The sequence below is a fragment of the Schistocerca cancellata genome, chromosome 7 (genome assembly GCF_023864275.1).
Source record: "Schistocerca cancellata isolate TAMUIC-IGC-003103 chromosome 7, iqSchCanc2.1, whole genome shotgun sequence".
In the NCBI taxonomy this organism is placed as follows: Eukaryota; Metazoa; Arthropoda; class Insecta; order Orthoptera; family Acrididae; genus Schistocerca; species Schistocerca cancellata.
The window spans coordinates 584,106,344-584,123,062 of record NC_064632.1 but is presented as its reverse complement, the minus strand read 5'-3'; the positions used below and the strand labels follow the sequence as shown (position 1 = coordinate 584,123,062).

The window sequence follows — 16,719 nt, the reverse complement described above, 5'->3', positions numbered from 1 at the left end:
ACTCGTATTAATGAGTTTTATTACCATAAGACAAGATACAGTACTTAACTTTGATATACGTGTCGCAAGCATTCTTCTTCAGAATAGTCAAAAACAAGTCTGTGCTACAAGGAGATTCCTGACGAAGTGGCTAACGTTGTAGCTGCTATCGAAGTGGGCGTCCACCAGTCGGGCGCGGCGGTTATGTCGTCTTCACGTAGGGGCCGCTGCTGTCGCGTTGTCGTCCTGGAGGGAGATCGGTCAGCGTGCGACCGGCTGATCTCTTCTCACAGCTCCCTCTTCTCTGTCGTTCCCGACTAGCTAGGCGGCGCCGACTTCACGCCGTAACACATTTCTTGGGGATTCTTCCAGTGAATCTGATTCTCGCAACTGCCTTACCCACGATTAACTTTATGTGGTCGTTCCGCTTGAAATCGCTCCATATGCGTACTCCTAGATATTTCGTGGAAGTAATATAGGGTGGTCCATTGATCGTGACCGGGCCAAATATCTCACGAAATAAGCGTCAAACGAAAAAACTACAAGGAACGAAACTTGTCTAGCTTGAACAAAGAAACCAGATGGCGCTATGGTTGGCCCGCTAGATGGCGCTGCCATAGGTCAAGCGGATATCAACTGCATTTTTTAAAATAGAAACCCCCATTTTTATTACATATTCGTGTAGTACGTAAAGAAATATGAATGTTTTAGTTGGACCACTTTTTTCGCTTTGTGATAGATGGCGCTGTAATAGTCACAAACATATGGCTCACAATTTTAGACGAACAGTTGGTAACAGGGTTTTTTAAATTAAAATACAGAATGTAGGTATGTTTAAACATTTTATTTCGGTTGTTCCAATGCGATACTTGTACCTTTGTGAACTTACTATTTCTGAGAACGCATGCTGTTACAGCGTCATTACCTGTAAATACCGCATTAATGCAATAAATGCTCAAAATGATGTACGTCAACCTCAATGCATTTGGCAATACGTGTAACGACATTCTTCTCAACAGCGAGTAGTTCTCCTTCCGTAATGTTCGCACATGCATTGACAATGCGCTGACGCACGTTGTCAGGCGTTCTCGGTGGATCACGATAGAAAATATCCTTCAACTTTCCTCACAGAAAGAAATCCGGGGACGTCAGATCCGGTGAACGTGCGGGCCATGGTATGGTGCTTCGACGTCCAGTCCATCCGTCATGAAATACGCTATTCAGTACCGCTTCAACCGCACGCGAGCTATGTGCCGGACATCCATCATGTTGGAAGTACATCGCCGTTCTGTCATGCAGTAAAACTCTTGTAGTAACATCTGTAGAACATTACGTAGGAAATCAGCATACATTGCACCGTTTAGATTGCCATCGATAAAATGGGGGCCCATTATCCTTCCCCCATAATGCCATTAACCCACCAAGCTCGCTGATGTTCCAGCCATCGTGGATTTTATGCCGGTTTACGTTACCGCTGTTGGTGAATGACGCTTCGTCGCTAAATGGAACGCGTGCAAAAAATCTGTCATCGTCCCGTAATTCTCTTGTGCCCATTGGCAGAACTGTACACGACGTTCAAAGTCGTCGCCATGCAATTCCTGGTACATAGAAATATGGTACAGGTGCAATCGATGTTGATGCAGCATTCTCAATACCGACTTTTTTGAGATTCCCGATTCTCGCGCAATTTGTCTGCTACTGATGTGCGGATTAGCCGCGACAGCAGCTAAAACACCTACTTGGGCATCATCATTTGTTGCAGGTCGTGATTGACGTTTCACATGTGGCTGAACACTTCCTGTTTCCTTAAATAACGTAACTATCCGGCGAACGGTCCGGACACTTGGATGATGTCGTCCAGGATACCGAGCAGCATACATAGCACACACCCGTTGGGCAGTTTGATCACAGTAGTCATACATCAACACGATATCGACCTTTCCCGCAATTGGTAAACGGTCCATTTTAACACGGGTAATGTATCACGAAGCAAATACCGTCCGCACTGGCGTAATGTTACGTGATACCACGTACTTATACGTTTGTGACTATTACAGCGCCATCTATCAAAAAGCGAAAAAAGTGGTCCAACTAAAACATTCATATTTCTATACGTACTACACGAATATGTAATAAAAATGGGGGTTCCTATTTTAAAAAACGCAGTTGATATCCGTTTAACATATGGCAGCGCCATCTAGCGGGCCAACCATAGCGCCATGTGATTTCCCCCTTCAAGCTAGACGAGTTTCGTTCTTTGTAGTTTTTTCGTTTGATGCTTATTTCGTGAGATATTTGGCCCGGTCACTATCAATGGACCACCCTGTATATATATATGGGAGAAACATCAGAAGCATTTCATATCCATATAGGTGTTCGCGAAGGAGATGGAATGTCCCCCCGTCTGTTTAACATAGTTCTGGAAAAAACTGTGAGGACATGGGAAAAGGAAATGAAATTAATTCAGCTTGGGATTAAAAAAGAGCAGAGAATTAGGGTGAAATGTCTGGCTCCCGCGGACGATCTTGCCATTGTAACGAACAATAGAGAGGAGTACAAACTTGCATTGGAAAAACTACACAAAATCTCATAGAAAACTGGGCTACAAATCTCCTATGAGGAAACACAGTGTGTGGAAAACAAACCTGTAGATAATCTCCCTATTACTACTCAATACTGGGAAGTGGCACAAGTTGCCCACTTCAGTTATCTGGGAGAGATAATCCAACCACCGGGACTGAACTCAATGGCCAATAACGATAGAACCTCCAGATTACAAAAATCATATAAGCTCAGTTGGAATAACTATAATAAGAAATCTACTTCTGTCAATGCGAAACTAAGGCATTACAACACAGTAGTCCTACCAGAAGCACTTTATGCTGCAGAACCTACAGTGATTCTTGGTCATACGAAGATAAGAGAGATTGAAAAGCAGGAAAGAAAAATTCTGAGGAAGATATATGGACCGGTGTTTCGGGAAGGGATTTGGATGAAGAGGACAACTAGAGAGATTTACAAAGACATAGAAACAACAACAGACACCATTAGACAGAGAAGGATGAAATTTTATGGACATATCAGCAGGATGAATAAAAGTAGGCTCACAGGACAAATCTTTGAGATAGTAAGCAAGAGCAAAAACAAGACAAAGTGGATCACTGAAGCAGAAGAAGATATTTAAGAACTGGGGATCACACAAGACAACATAAACAAAGAGAACAGTTTAGAAACATCATAAAAGAACACGCACTTAAACAAGAACATACGGAGAACACAACGGGAAGAAGATGGTCGGAAGAACGGAAGAGAGAACACAGTGAACGTATAAAGAGAATTTGGGAAGAATGAAGAAAGAAGAAGAAATCATGACTACTCAAGTTCAATCGCTCTCTCAAAAGGAGATAATCGATGATAATAATAATAATATACTTTTGCGTCTGAAGACTTCTCGCCGTTGACATGCTGTTTTCTGTTAACTAGAAACTTTTCTGTCAGGTCACACAGTGGGCCTGATGCTCCGTTCGGTCGTATTTTGTTCATGAGGAACCATTGCGGAACTGAACCGAACGCCTTCCGGAAGTTAAGCAATACGGCACAAACCTGTGCACCTGTATCTACTGCTTTCTGGGTCTCGTGGACAAACAAAGCGAACTGGGTTTCTCACAATCGTTGTTTTCGGAACGCATGTTGATTCGTACAGAGGAGATTTTCGGTCCCAAGAAATACAGTTGTAAGAGAGCATAAAACGTTTCAAACTCTACAGCGTCTGAAATATAGGCCCATAGTTTTGTGCGTCTCTTCGAGGACGCTTCTTGAGAACGGGAGTGATGTGTGGTTCTTTCCAGTCACGAGAAACGAATGATCAAATGTGTGTGAATTTCTAAGGGACCAAACTGCTGAGGTCATCGGTCCCTAGACTTACACACTACTTAAACTAACTTACACTAAGAACATGCACGAGGGAGGACTCGAACCTACGGTGGGAGGGGCCGCTCAATCCGTGACATGGCGCCTCAAACCGCGCGGCCATGAGGAATGGTTCGCTTCTCTAGAGACCTACGTTCTTTACTCGGAGCTGCCTTCTTTCTTCTCTAAAACACTGTCGGCGCGCCTCCGGAGCTGTAGAGTTCACCGCTAGGAAGCACACGTGTGAGAGAACGCTTCGGCTTCTGTCGGCAGCATTCTTCTTACATTGTACACACTTTCAAGAATGGATATGGATCTTATGAAAGAGAAATGTTGACGTCAACGGCATAAAGGCATTGAAATAAACTCGATGATGACAAGTGAAAATTTGTGGCAGACAGGGACTCGAACCCGGATTTTCGGCTTTAGGCGAGCGGTCGCCTTAACCACGTCGGCCATCCGAACTCATCTCCCGCCCGACCCAAACACTGCCAGGTTAAATCGTCGCACGAAGTGTTTCTGCGGCGCCTCCTCTCCGCTGTACTGTGTCTGATCTTTCGGAAGAAGAAATGCCACATATACAACAGTAAAAGGACAACACTGCCTTCGGTTGCATGCAGCATTCAACGACAGGCAGGGAGATAGCAAGATTAGGCGGCCTGCGGATGGGCTCGGGAAAAAACAACCGGTTAGAACCAATACCGGTATTTTAATTCTGAATAACCGGTATTTTGCGGTATTCGTTTGCCCTTGTTTATGATAGGTGTCTTTTTTAATTTTTTACTGATAACCGAGTTAAAAAAACAAAAATCAGGTAGACTTAGCAGCAATGCTAAAATTTTCGTTCGGAAACAAACCATTTTTTAAAAAGGAGTAATTTTTATACATATAATTTGCAGTGGTCTGAAATACTGCGTTGTTATAGAAAATGGTAAAAGCGATCAGTGCTGTTTAAATAACAATGCCGACAGAAATGAGCAACAATCTTACGTCATAAGAATTGGTACACCATAATAGATTAAACGTCTTCTGACATTTCTGTGAAATAATAGAAGAGGAAGGAAATTATAGTGAAAGTAGTAAATTAAAAATTTACAACATGTCATTCGTAAAATACAACAACAATAGAAAGCAGTTTATCTGCTTCCTTTACCTGCTCTGATTCCTTGAAGACGGGCAAATGAACACGAAAAACAGAGTTCCCCAACATCAGTTTTCGTTAGCACTGACTGTTCGTAATGCCTAAATAGTGGTATCATCCCTGATTACAACATAGTTTTTGGGCAGATCTTCAAAAAATTAGAATCAGTAGGAAAATACTGAAGGTGGCAGGTGTAAAATACAGGGAATGAAAGGCTATTTACAATTTGTACAGAAACCAGATGGCAGTTATAAGAGTCGAGGGGCACGAAAGGGAAGCAGTGGTTGAGAAGGGAGTGAGACAGGGTTGTAGCCTATCCCCGGTGTTATTCAATCTATGTATTGAGCAAGCAGTAAAGGAAACAGAAGAAAAATTTGGAGTAGAATTTAAAATCCGTGGAGAAGAAATAAAAACTTTGACGTTTGCCGACGACATTGTAATTCTGTCAGAGACGGCAAAGGACCTGGAAGAGCGGTTGAGCGGAATGCGCAGTGTCTTGAAAGGACGATATAAGATGAACATCAACAAAAGCAAAACGAGGATAATGGAATGTAGTCAAATTAAATCAGGTGATGCTGAGGGTATTAGATTAGGAAATGATGTACTTAAATTAGTAAATGAATTTTGCTGTTTAAGGAGGAAAAATAACTGATGATGGTCTAGGTAGAGAGGACATAAAACGAGACAGGCTATAACAAGGAAAGCATTTCTGACGAAGAGAAATTTGGTAACATCGAGTGTCAGGAAGTAATTTCTGAAAGTTTGTATGGAATGTGGGCATGTATGGAAGTGAAACATGAACGATAAACAGTGCAGACAAGAAGAGAATAGAAGCTTTCGAAATGTGGTGCTACAGAAGAATGCTGAAGATTAGATGGGTAGGTCACGTAACTAATGAGGAGGAACTGAATAGAATCGGGGAGAAGAAGAATTTGTGGCACAACTTGATTAGAAGAAGGGATGGTTTGGTGGGACACGTTCTGAGGCATCAAGGGATCACCAATTTAGTATTGGAGGGCATCGTGGAGGGTAAAAATCGTAGAGGGAAACCAAGAGGTGAATACACTAAGCAGATTCAGGAGGATGTAGGTTGCAGTAGTTAGTGGGAGATGAAGAAGCTTGCACAGGATAGAGTAGCATGGAGAGCTGCATCAAACCAGTCTCCTGACTGAAAACCACAACAACAAGAACAAGGAGAATACTGGTGATTTTTTGTAGTATTCAACTACTTATCGCTTTTCGAGAAAAGCATTGAACGGTGGATAGACTAAGTTTTCTTTTATTTGCCTGTTTAATTTAATATTTTGCTCCGGTGTATCTTGAAACTGAGAGAGTCAAAGTTTTTCGATCTTTGTTCGAGTACTACCTTTATTACCGGATACAGTAGGGATAAGAAAACCGAAATTTCTTATTTTGAGCGGTTTTAAGAGTCGGGTGAAACTGGCGTGGAAAAAAAGATATAACCGAAAACCGGTTGTTTCAACATAACTACCATTCCAATGACTGTGCAACGTCGGGCGCCTTCGTTGTGCGCTGAAAGGAAAGCACCTAGGCGGCTTGCGGAGAACTGATGTAAACGAAATATACCTGCTATGTATTTGGGTGTCTTGTGCAGCAGGTCGGAGAGTGTGGCTGTAATACAGCAGGGAGCGTGACGGTATTCGCGGTGGGTGTTCGGCTGGCCGTGGCGCCTTCCGCCGTGTGCGGCACCTGTGCTGATGTGGGGGGGGGGGGGGTGCCACCTTTTGTGGCGGCTGCATAATCGCTATCGCCACCAGCCGGCTGTCAGCGCCGCTTCCGGTCGCCGCTCGTGACTGGCGGGGGACGGGCCGTGTCACAGCCATCCCTGCCACCTGCTGCGGCAGCAGCATTCGTCCCACCTAGCCGCTGCCTGCCGTGGCAGGAATAACGTTAATTGCAGACTAACACGCCCTCCGGGCTAGCAGTTATAGTCCTATGTGAAATAATTAATTCTGAGTATATTTTGATTTGCGGTTTTGTGTGTTTTGTGGACGAGTTATACCAGGTAGAAGGCATTGACACCCTGGTATTGAGGTGTTCTCCATAATTTCTGCTGGTCGTAATTGCAATTCATACCTTGGCTCTGACACTGGCACTGATCACAAACTAGGTATAGGCAACTCCGATATCGGATTTAAAAAGCAACAAAGTACAGCTACAAAATTGTTAAGGCTTTCGTGGCCACTTGTTGACAAACTGCCTATTGGCTTCTGTCTCGGGTTCTTCGGCCGACGTTCATCTAATGATTTTTCTGACGTTTCGCCAGCACGAGTGGCTGGCATTGTCAATGCTTCACCCTCCATTGCAGGTGGTGAACTGGAGGCGAGCTCGCGGCCGCAGACTATATGTACCTGGCGCGCCAACGTCCGAGGGCTTCTCTGCGGTCATTTCCGGTGCGGTTCTCCTCTTGCTACCTGCGACGGTCGTTCGCTGCAGTACGGGAAGCCAGGATCCGTTTACCTTAAGGCTTTCCTCTTTCTTGTTGAAACTGTTCGCGTGTTTTTGGATTTCTGCAGCTTCTCTAAACAAGCGCGTGTGATAGTGCTTCTCTACAGCCAGAACTTCCGTGTCGGCGAATTTTATTACGTGGTCGGTCTCATTCAGTGCGTGCTCTGCCACGGCCGATTTCTCCACCTGCCCCAACCTGCAATGTCGCTTATGCTCTTTGATCCTGGTGTTAATGGATCGTCCAGTCATTCCGACATAAACTTTTCCGCATGTGCAAGGTATACGGTATATTCCCGACATTGCAAGTGGGTCTCTTTTCTCCTCCGCCGATCTAAGACACTCTTTGATCTTCCTTGTCGGTTTGAAAATCGTCTTTACGCCGTGTTTGCGCAATATACGGCCGATTCTGTCCGTCACTCTGGGAATGTATGGCAGAAAGGCCGTACCCGACATTTCTGTTTCTGGTTCCTTACTTCGCCGAGTGTTTGGCTCTGTTACACTTCTAATGTAATTTGTGGAGTACCCATTGCTCCTCATAACAGTTTCCAGGTGTTGCATTTCTCGTTTGAGGTGTTGAGGCTCACATATTCGTCCTGCTCTCGTTACGAGCGTACTAATCATGCCTCTTTTCTGGCTCGGGTGGTGGTTTGACAGTCTGTGCAGGTATCGGTCCGTGTGTGTCGGTTTTCGATACACGCTGTGTCCCAGGTTTTCGCCGTCCCTTGTGACCAGCACATCTAGAAATGGCAGTTTCTTGTCCTTTTCTACTTCCATGGTAAATGTTATGTTGGCATGGAGACTGTTCAAGTGTCTCAGGAATTCACCGAGCTGTTCTTCACCATGGCTCCATACCACGAAAGTATCATCGACGTACCTGTACCACACCTTAGGTTTGCAAGTCGCCGAGTCCAGTGCCTGTGCTTCGAATTGTTCCATGAAGAAGTTGGCCACTACTGGACTGAGAGGACTACCCATGGCGACGCCTTCCAGCTGTTCGTAGAAATCGCCATTCCACGTGAAATAACTCGTGGTGAGGCATGCATGGAAGAGCTTTTTGATGTCTTGCGGGAACATGGAACAGATGTGCTCCAGAGCGTCGCTGAGTGGCACTTTCGTAAATAACGAAACAACATCAAAACTGACCAGGATGTCGTTTGGCGCAAGTACAGCTACATTGAGTATGGGATGACTAAAGAATGAAGCAACAGCTGACGGGCAAGATATCTCAGAGAGCTGTTAGCTGGGAGCAAATAAGATGTATTTATCACTGAAGGAGCGCAGGATGTACTAGGGAAGAAGAAACAGAAGCCACGGATGACACAAGAAGTATAATAGAGTCTCATAAAAGAACCAAATAGTACGATAAAAACAGATTTTCACCCGTACATAAAGTACAAACCGAAGTAACTATGTGCCGCGTAGAAATAGATAAATGGATCAGAGAAATAGGTATGGAGATGGAAGAAGACCTAGCGAAAGCAAACACAGACGTGGTGAATCAATAAGTACGTCACCACGGTTAAAATGAAGAACTCGTAGCAACACAGTTAAAGATACAAAATGTAACATTCTGCTTAAAAAAATAGTCTATACACGGAAAGAATACACTGAACTATATCACGGAGAAGTAGTGAGAGATGTCCCAGTTACATGAGCAAAGCGGAAGAAGTGGAAAATGAATTCACAGGACTGCCAGTTACCAGTTCAATATCCAACCAATTGAACAACGACAACAAAGTGACTGGAACAGATTAACATCCCTGCTGTCACTAAAGAATGCTGGAGATAACGTAAAAGAACAGCCGTGCGAATCTGTGTGCGTCTTCTGTGAGGACGGAACATACCAAAGTAGGATTAATAAAAGGTAAAACACTTACCATATCTAAGATAGGAAATTCCAATAAATGTTCAAATTATAGAGCTTTGGTATTACTAAGCCTTGCGTCAAAAACTGTTCATAATATTGTTAAGGAAAGAGTAAAAGCTAAAATTAACAGAAATTAAAGGAACAAGGAGAGCTATAGCGATACTAAGAATGATGTTAGAAGAATTTAGATGAACAGAAAAACAAAGGCCACATTCATTGACCTAGAGAAGGCTTTTTATTGAGTGAATTAGAATATACTTTTGTAAAACTTAGGGAAATCGGGATAGACTGGAGAGATAAAGCTTGATTCTCAGTCTGTGCAGAAAGTGGACTACAGTGGCACTAAGGAAGATGGTAGTATAGGAACAGCTGTTCGACAAGGCCCTTCTCTCTAGTTATTTATTTAAGTTGTTTGTAGAAAGGGCTCTAAAAACAGTCTAAAGGAGCACAAGGGTTCAAAATTAATCGTAAATAAATACGTTGTATTCGATTTGGTGATGATGTAGTAGTCTTACCAGATTCCGAACAGGCCGTGAACTGCGTGTTAAAAATGTCTTCTGATGTCTTGGGTAACCACAAAATGAAAATGAACCCCTACAAGATTAAAATAATGTTGATAGATAAATCGAAAAGACAGATAAAAGTAGACATTAAATCAGGAAATAAAATGCTAACCCAAGTAAATCAATTTTGCTGCTTCGGGAGTACATTAACAGATGACACGATATTAAAAGAAGCACTCCAGCTACTAAACAATCATTCAGAAATAAAGGTAATTTGTTAACAGACCACCACCTCAATAGACAGAAAGGAAGATATTCATCGGAACACTTATTTGGAGCATTTTAAGCTATGGTCATAACGAGTGGTCTCTGTGGAAACAAGAAAAGAAAATATTAGAGGCAAGATGTGGATATGGAGAACAGCAAAAAAATCATACTAGGCCGGCAGGAAACCTTATGAACAAATACCAGAAGAAATTAAAGAGAAAAGAACGTTGATTAACACGATACAAAGAAGAAGAACTAAATTAATTGGACACTTAATTCGAGGTAACAGCTTCACAGAAATCATCGTGGAAGGAAAAGTCGTGGAAAGAAAAACTGAGGTATAGCCTGCACATCAATATTACGAAGTGTTGTCAGTGATATGAAATGCACTGTAGCAACCTCAACCGAATGGTGCTGGAGGCGAGGGTTGGAGAAGATGACTTAGTCAGGAAAGCGTTGCCTTTACTGTCTGACGATGATGTTGAATTGCATTTACTTCCGAAGGTAGCAGTTTTCGCCAAGACTGCGTTTTCTTTTGTAAGGGAGCTCTTGGTGCTATGTTTGAACAGTTCTTCGTGCATGAATGCACCAGAGATGCAGCAAAAACCGATATAGCCCGTACAAGTAGTTTGTGTCTGGCAACGTAACGTAACTAAGCAGCGTGTTGGAGATCTCTGGGGTGATTTCATCTCAAATCATACAGGTCATGTCAACTCATGGTAATGAACTTCTCCGGAAAAAATATATTTTAGAACTCCATATCATAAGCCATGGTACGGCCATCCACTCGCGCACGCTTTGTCTATAAGGTACATTGCATATGTAGAATTGTGGAAAGTTGGGAATGTGAGTCTCACGGGAAGCGTGCAAGGGATAAGTCCCTGCAGTCGCGCTATTCATCTGTGTCCTCGGTGGCTCAGATGGATAGAGCGTCTGCCATGTAAGCAGGAGATCCCGGGTTCGAGTCCCGGTCGGGGCACACATTTTCAGCTGTCCACATCGAGGTATATCAACAACACCTGTCGGCAGCTGAGGGTTTCAGTTAGTCATCATTTATGAAAAATGTGTACTTTGTATGTTGTTGTTGTGGTCTTCAGTCCTGAGACTGGTTTGATGCAGCTCTCCATGCGACTCTATCCTGTGCAGACTTCTTCATCTCCCAGTACCTACTGCAACCTACATCCTTCTGAATCTGCTTGGTGTATTCATCTCTTGGTCTCCCTCTACGATTTTTACCCTCCACGCTGCCCTCCAATTAATTTTTCCACTAAATTTTTTTTCTAATTTGAGAAGTCATAGAACGCTATCTTTTGTGTCATATTACCAGATACTACTGATGTAATTATAAAAAGTATCTTCTCTGCTCCATCTGTCTGCATTATGTACGTATTTATTACTAAAAATGTAAAAAATTGCATTTTTACGAATTATTTACTTGAAAACCCCCATCCGAAGACTTTTGAGAATTACACCAAATTTTCTTTGGTTAATATGTTGGTAGTCTGTGTAAAGACAGTGGGCACTATTTTTCTGTGTAAAGTGTTAAAAATGTTTCAACATTCTTTATATTTCGCGTCACTGAATTTCTAGTGTAGAATATGCATGTTGGCAACACTGTTTCCAGCACTCATCTGTCTATAATAAACGGGTGAGAACTTGCTCATAAACCATTTTGCATCGAGTTTTGTCTCTGATTTGAACTTTTTGTTAGATACAATGTCAGTGAGGAAATACAGTAGTGAAAGAGTGAAATGTGTTGTACTATGAAAATAGACACAAGAAGATGGTGTTAAGAAAAGTGAGAAACATTTCACAGTTGTTGGAAACCTGTCAGAGGTATTGCAGAAATATCTTGGTCCTCAAGTAAAGACGTTAGCATCATATCCATTGTGCAGGAATTGCTACACTCATTACAAGAGTAAATTTAGTGGCAACCCACCTCAACGATCACCATCACCCATTGTGAAACTGAAGAAGACAGTTTACATGTTTATATTCCTGGGTGTGAAGCTGTTGAAGCGTTGAATGTTAGCATTTCTGCTGCAGCCCCTACTGTATCCCTCCAGGAAAGGTAAGAAGAGAATAGTATGTAAAAAGAAAAGTGGAAGAAATTGAAATAAGTTTTACGCAAGCGACGTCTTCAAAACTTTGTGAAGTTTATAATGTAGATGCAGAACCTGAAGATAGAGATATGTACACGAAATGTGATATGTAGTTTCAAAACTTAAATACTGCTATCTCAGCAGCCACCTATACTGAGACGGTCCAGTTAGTGACATTGATACCAGGTAGCTTCTCTAAGCAGCAGTTACAGAAATACACACCCACTTCCTCACATAACTTGATTTCAAAAGCTCGTAAAATAAAGAACGAGAAACGTATTTGGGCATGCCTAGATTCTTACTGTGGGCATCCATTGAAGATGATACGCTTTGCTCTGGAATATTACCGAAGTGATGACCATGATTGCAGCGGGCGAAGTTCTAACCAGGCTGATGTTATCTCTGTTAGTGAAAATGGTGAAAAACGTAAAAAGATATATGACAAAATTGATAAGAGAAGCATATATCCTCATGAAAAAGGAGAACCCGAATTTAAAAATTGGTCTCACAAAATTGTACTCCTAACTACCAAAATGGGCAAAATGCCAGCCAGTGACGGAAGTATGCACATGTATTTACTACACTAATTTGAAACTTGTTCTTTTCGCCATAAGCAGTGTTCCAGGAAAGAACTACACAGAGATGGACCTCATGCTTTAGTGTACATGTCAGGAGCCGCAAGATAAATGCTGGTTACAGTAGTGCATCGTGTCCTTGTGCTGAAGCGATGACTGTTGATGCATTACACCTTCACGATACTGACAATGACGTAAGATATGCATTTTGAGAGGGAGGAGAGTTGGTGAAGAAGACAGTAGAACTAGAGAACTTCGTTGCAGAGGTTAGGCATGGGTTCATGAAAGGAATAGCTCACCATCATATCTGGAGGATTCAGGGACAGGCCATAACAGAAAGTAAAATGAGCCACATCCCAGAATACTTACTTCTTCATTTGGCTTTGCTGAGAACTGGTCTGTTGCTTTGCACAACGAAATTCAAAATTACCACTGGCACACATCACAGGTACCAATATTCACATGCGCTGCTCACTTTCTTGGAACATCACACTGTTTTGCTATTGTCAGTGATGATCTCATTCATGACAGTTGACATGCATGCTACGCTGTCAGCATGATAATTGATGACATAGCATCCAGACGCCACACATTTCCTAAACATGTGTTTGTGACTGATGGTGTTGCATCTCATTTTATTTATGAGCTTGGTCAGCACTGCAGTACATGGCTAAGACCAAAAAATGGACGTTTTCAGCAACAGCTCATGGAAAAAGTGCGTGTGATGGGGTAGGAGATGTCTGTAAGATTTCAACTCCAGTATGAAGCTTTTGATGCTATACGAGATGCTACTGGATTTGTACACACCATATCAACATTAGTAACAAACATGAAATTCTTAATTCTTAATGAAACTACATTGATGTAATTCCTTTTAGAAAAGAGGGAAGAGTGGTCTTCCATAAAGCCTGTGGTAGGAATTCGGTCAAGTCACTATTGGGTTGCATCCCGAAGTGGCACATACATTGCAAGAACGGTTCTCCACGAAATGCAGCCTGTTACTGTGTGCGTGAAATGCAGAGACCACACTGTACATTGTAAGACTTTGTAGAGAGCTACCCCATTTCTTGCGTGCATGACGGCCAGTGGTGGGTGGGGCAGGTAATGAGCGTCTCTCATGAGCTGCAGGATATAGCCGTCTCACGGTCCTGCTAATGCTTTCAAATGGCCATCATCAAAAGATCAGTGAGCAGTTCGCATTTCCCAAGTGCTGCTCTTTTTGGATCATCTTTGTCCATGTGCAAATTCAGCTCGGCTACACAAGTTCAGTGAGAAGCAGATGAAAAAACAAATGAACTCTTTTCGATAAGGCAGTGTTGATTGTTACATTCTATGCAATTTTAATTCGTGGAAAGTCATGAGAAGTGAAATCATGACAGAAGACGATAATAATTTGTGAATGATATCATAAAAAGAAAAATGGACATAAATATTTTGTATCTCATTTCTGTTATAAAATACTTTCCAACAGAATTATGAATTGTTTCCCCTCGCGCTTATAATGTTGTAAAGTAATTATTGTTATTCAGAAATACCTGTTTTGTATGACATTTACTTAAAATCAGCGATCAGTTTAAATATTTTTTTGACTCTGAGATTAGAGCTAGGCCTACCTAAAAAATTTCTCACATTTTGTCCAGACAAGTACTGCCCACTGTGGTTGTACATTCCCTAAGTAAAATGACCAGCTAACGTACCATAAAATTTTTAGGACGGCATTTTGGAGAAAATAATTTCTGAATAACTAAAAATTTTCAGATTCTTTCATCTTTATGTACAAATATTTTGACAGTTTAAGAAATTCATTCGTTAATGTCGTATTTGACAGCTAGCAGTCCTACTTTATGATTACTCAAGACAGTTAACATTCTGTGACTATTCATATTTTCAAAACACAATTTTGAATTTCGCAAAAACTTATAATTGTTCATAGTTTATTTTTGCAAAAATAAAAAAAGCTTAGAAGTTTGTATTTATTAATGATGTCTCGTATCATTGGGAATAAAGTATTTATTAAAAATAAATTCAGATTTGTATCACTTTTTGTTTCTGTATTACAGTTTTTCAATTTTCCCTTTCGCTACACGACATTATCACAAATACTCTTATTTAGAGAGGTCTGTAGAGTTTTAACAAATCGTCAGCAAATCACAATAGTGTAGTTTTGGAGAGGTATCACGTGGAACTTCAACACATATTTTTTTAGCAGACTTTGAAGTAGTCATGTGACACATTCACTTTTGACCTACATGATTTGAGATGAAATCGTCTTCTGGTTCACGTCCAGACGGGAGCATGTGTGAGGGCTTCAGATGTAATGATCACGTCGCAGCTAATGAAAATGTGTGTCAAACGCGGACTCGAATCTGTATTTTCTGCTTTTCGCGAGCAGTCACTTTAACCATTAGTCTGTATGCGAACGGCTATAGGCCATAATATCTGTGTATGTCGTATGGGACGTTAGACCGTTCATAACAAACTTTGAGGGTAAGATAATGAACTGTGTGTTCTGTAAATGTATTTAGTATTCATAAAACATGACTGAGACTTGCAAAATCTACTAACGAGTTTTTTGCATGACTTAAGTTGCTAAATGCCATTTTTTCCCTTTCTAGATACGAACGAAGGTAAAACCAGCATGATTATATATTCTTAATTTCATCTGCTCCTACTTAAAGCCGAGACATTGCTGATACAGAGAAAATACCAACGGCTTTATCGTCAGACGGTGTACTTACATGCAGCGCTCGCTTTTTTACTGTTTTCTGCGGTGAGGCGTTCGTGTTTATAATTTCGTTTCACAAGTCGTGCTGTTGCACAGAAACTGAAACCTCTTCCTACGGCTTACGCCGTGAGTTGACGACACAACTGCCCCTGTTAGTGAGATTGTCAGCTCCAGCTGTGGAGCAGGTTTAGCGGCCCTCATAGGATCACCTGCGGGGGCGGGGAGGGGGGGTTAGCAGCAGCTGAAAGGAACACCGGCCAGCTGAAACAGGAGGCAAAGTGCAGGCAGAACGGACCAGTGGTGGTACCTTCCGTTAAGATGGTGGTGCTACATTTTGCACTTCTTCGGCACTAAAAGAAGAGGTCTTTTCGGAATTTATTTTTGTGTTGTAAGTATACCATTGCGGAATCAGTATGGACGGTATACGATTATGATGAAAGTTATCATTCTACATCTACATCCATACTCCGCAAGCCACCTGACGGTGTGTGGCGGAGGGTACCTTGAGTACCTCTATCTGTTCTATCTTCTATTCCAGTCTCGTATTGTTCGTGGAAAGAAGGATTGTCGGTATGCCTCTGTGTGGGCTTTAATCTCTCTTATTTTATCCTCATGGCCTCTTCGCGAGATATACGTAGGAGGGAGCAATATACTGGTTGACTCTTCAGTGATGGTATGTTCTCGAAACTTTGACAAAAGCCCGTACCGAGCTACTGAGCGTCTCTCTTGCAGAGTCTTCCACTGGAGTTTATCTATCATCTCCGTAACGCTTTCGCAATTACTAAATGATCCTGTAACGAAGCGTGCTGCTCTCCGTTGGATCTTCTCTATCTCTTCTATCAACCCTATCTGGTACGGATCCCACACTGCTGAGCAGTATTCAAGCAGTGGGCGAACAAGCGTACTGTAACCTACTTCCTTTGTTTTCGGATTGCATTTCCTTAGGATTCTTCCAATGAATCTCAGTCTGGCATCTGCTTTACCGACAATCAACTTTATATGATCATTCCATTTTAAATCACTCCTAATGCGTACTCCCAGATAATTTATGGAATTAACTGCTTCCAGTTGCTGACCTGCTATTTTGTAGCTAAATGATAAGGAATCTATCTTTTTATGTATTCGCAGCACATTACACTTTTCTACAATGAGACTGAATTGCCATTCCCTGCACCATGCGTC

The 16,719-nt window shown here is 42.0% G+C and overlaps 1 protein-coding gene and 1 non-coding gene across 3 annotated transcripts in view; both read left to right on the top strand.

Moving 5' to 3' along the window:
• LOC126092623 (protein FAM151B) overlaps positions 1 to 16,719 on the top strand; it is a 406,482-nt gene that overhangs the window by 95,439 nt on the left and 294,324 nt on the right. The gene's annotated exons all lie outside the window — the stretch shown is intronic.
• Trnat-ugu (transfer RNA threonine (anticodon UGU)) lies at positions 11,041 to 11,114 on the top strand. Its single transcript has one exon. It is a non-coding gene; the product is annotated as a tRNA-Thr (tRNA).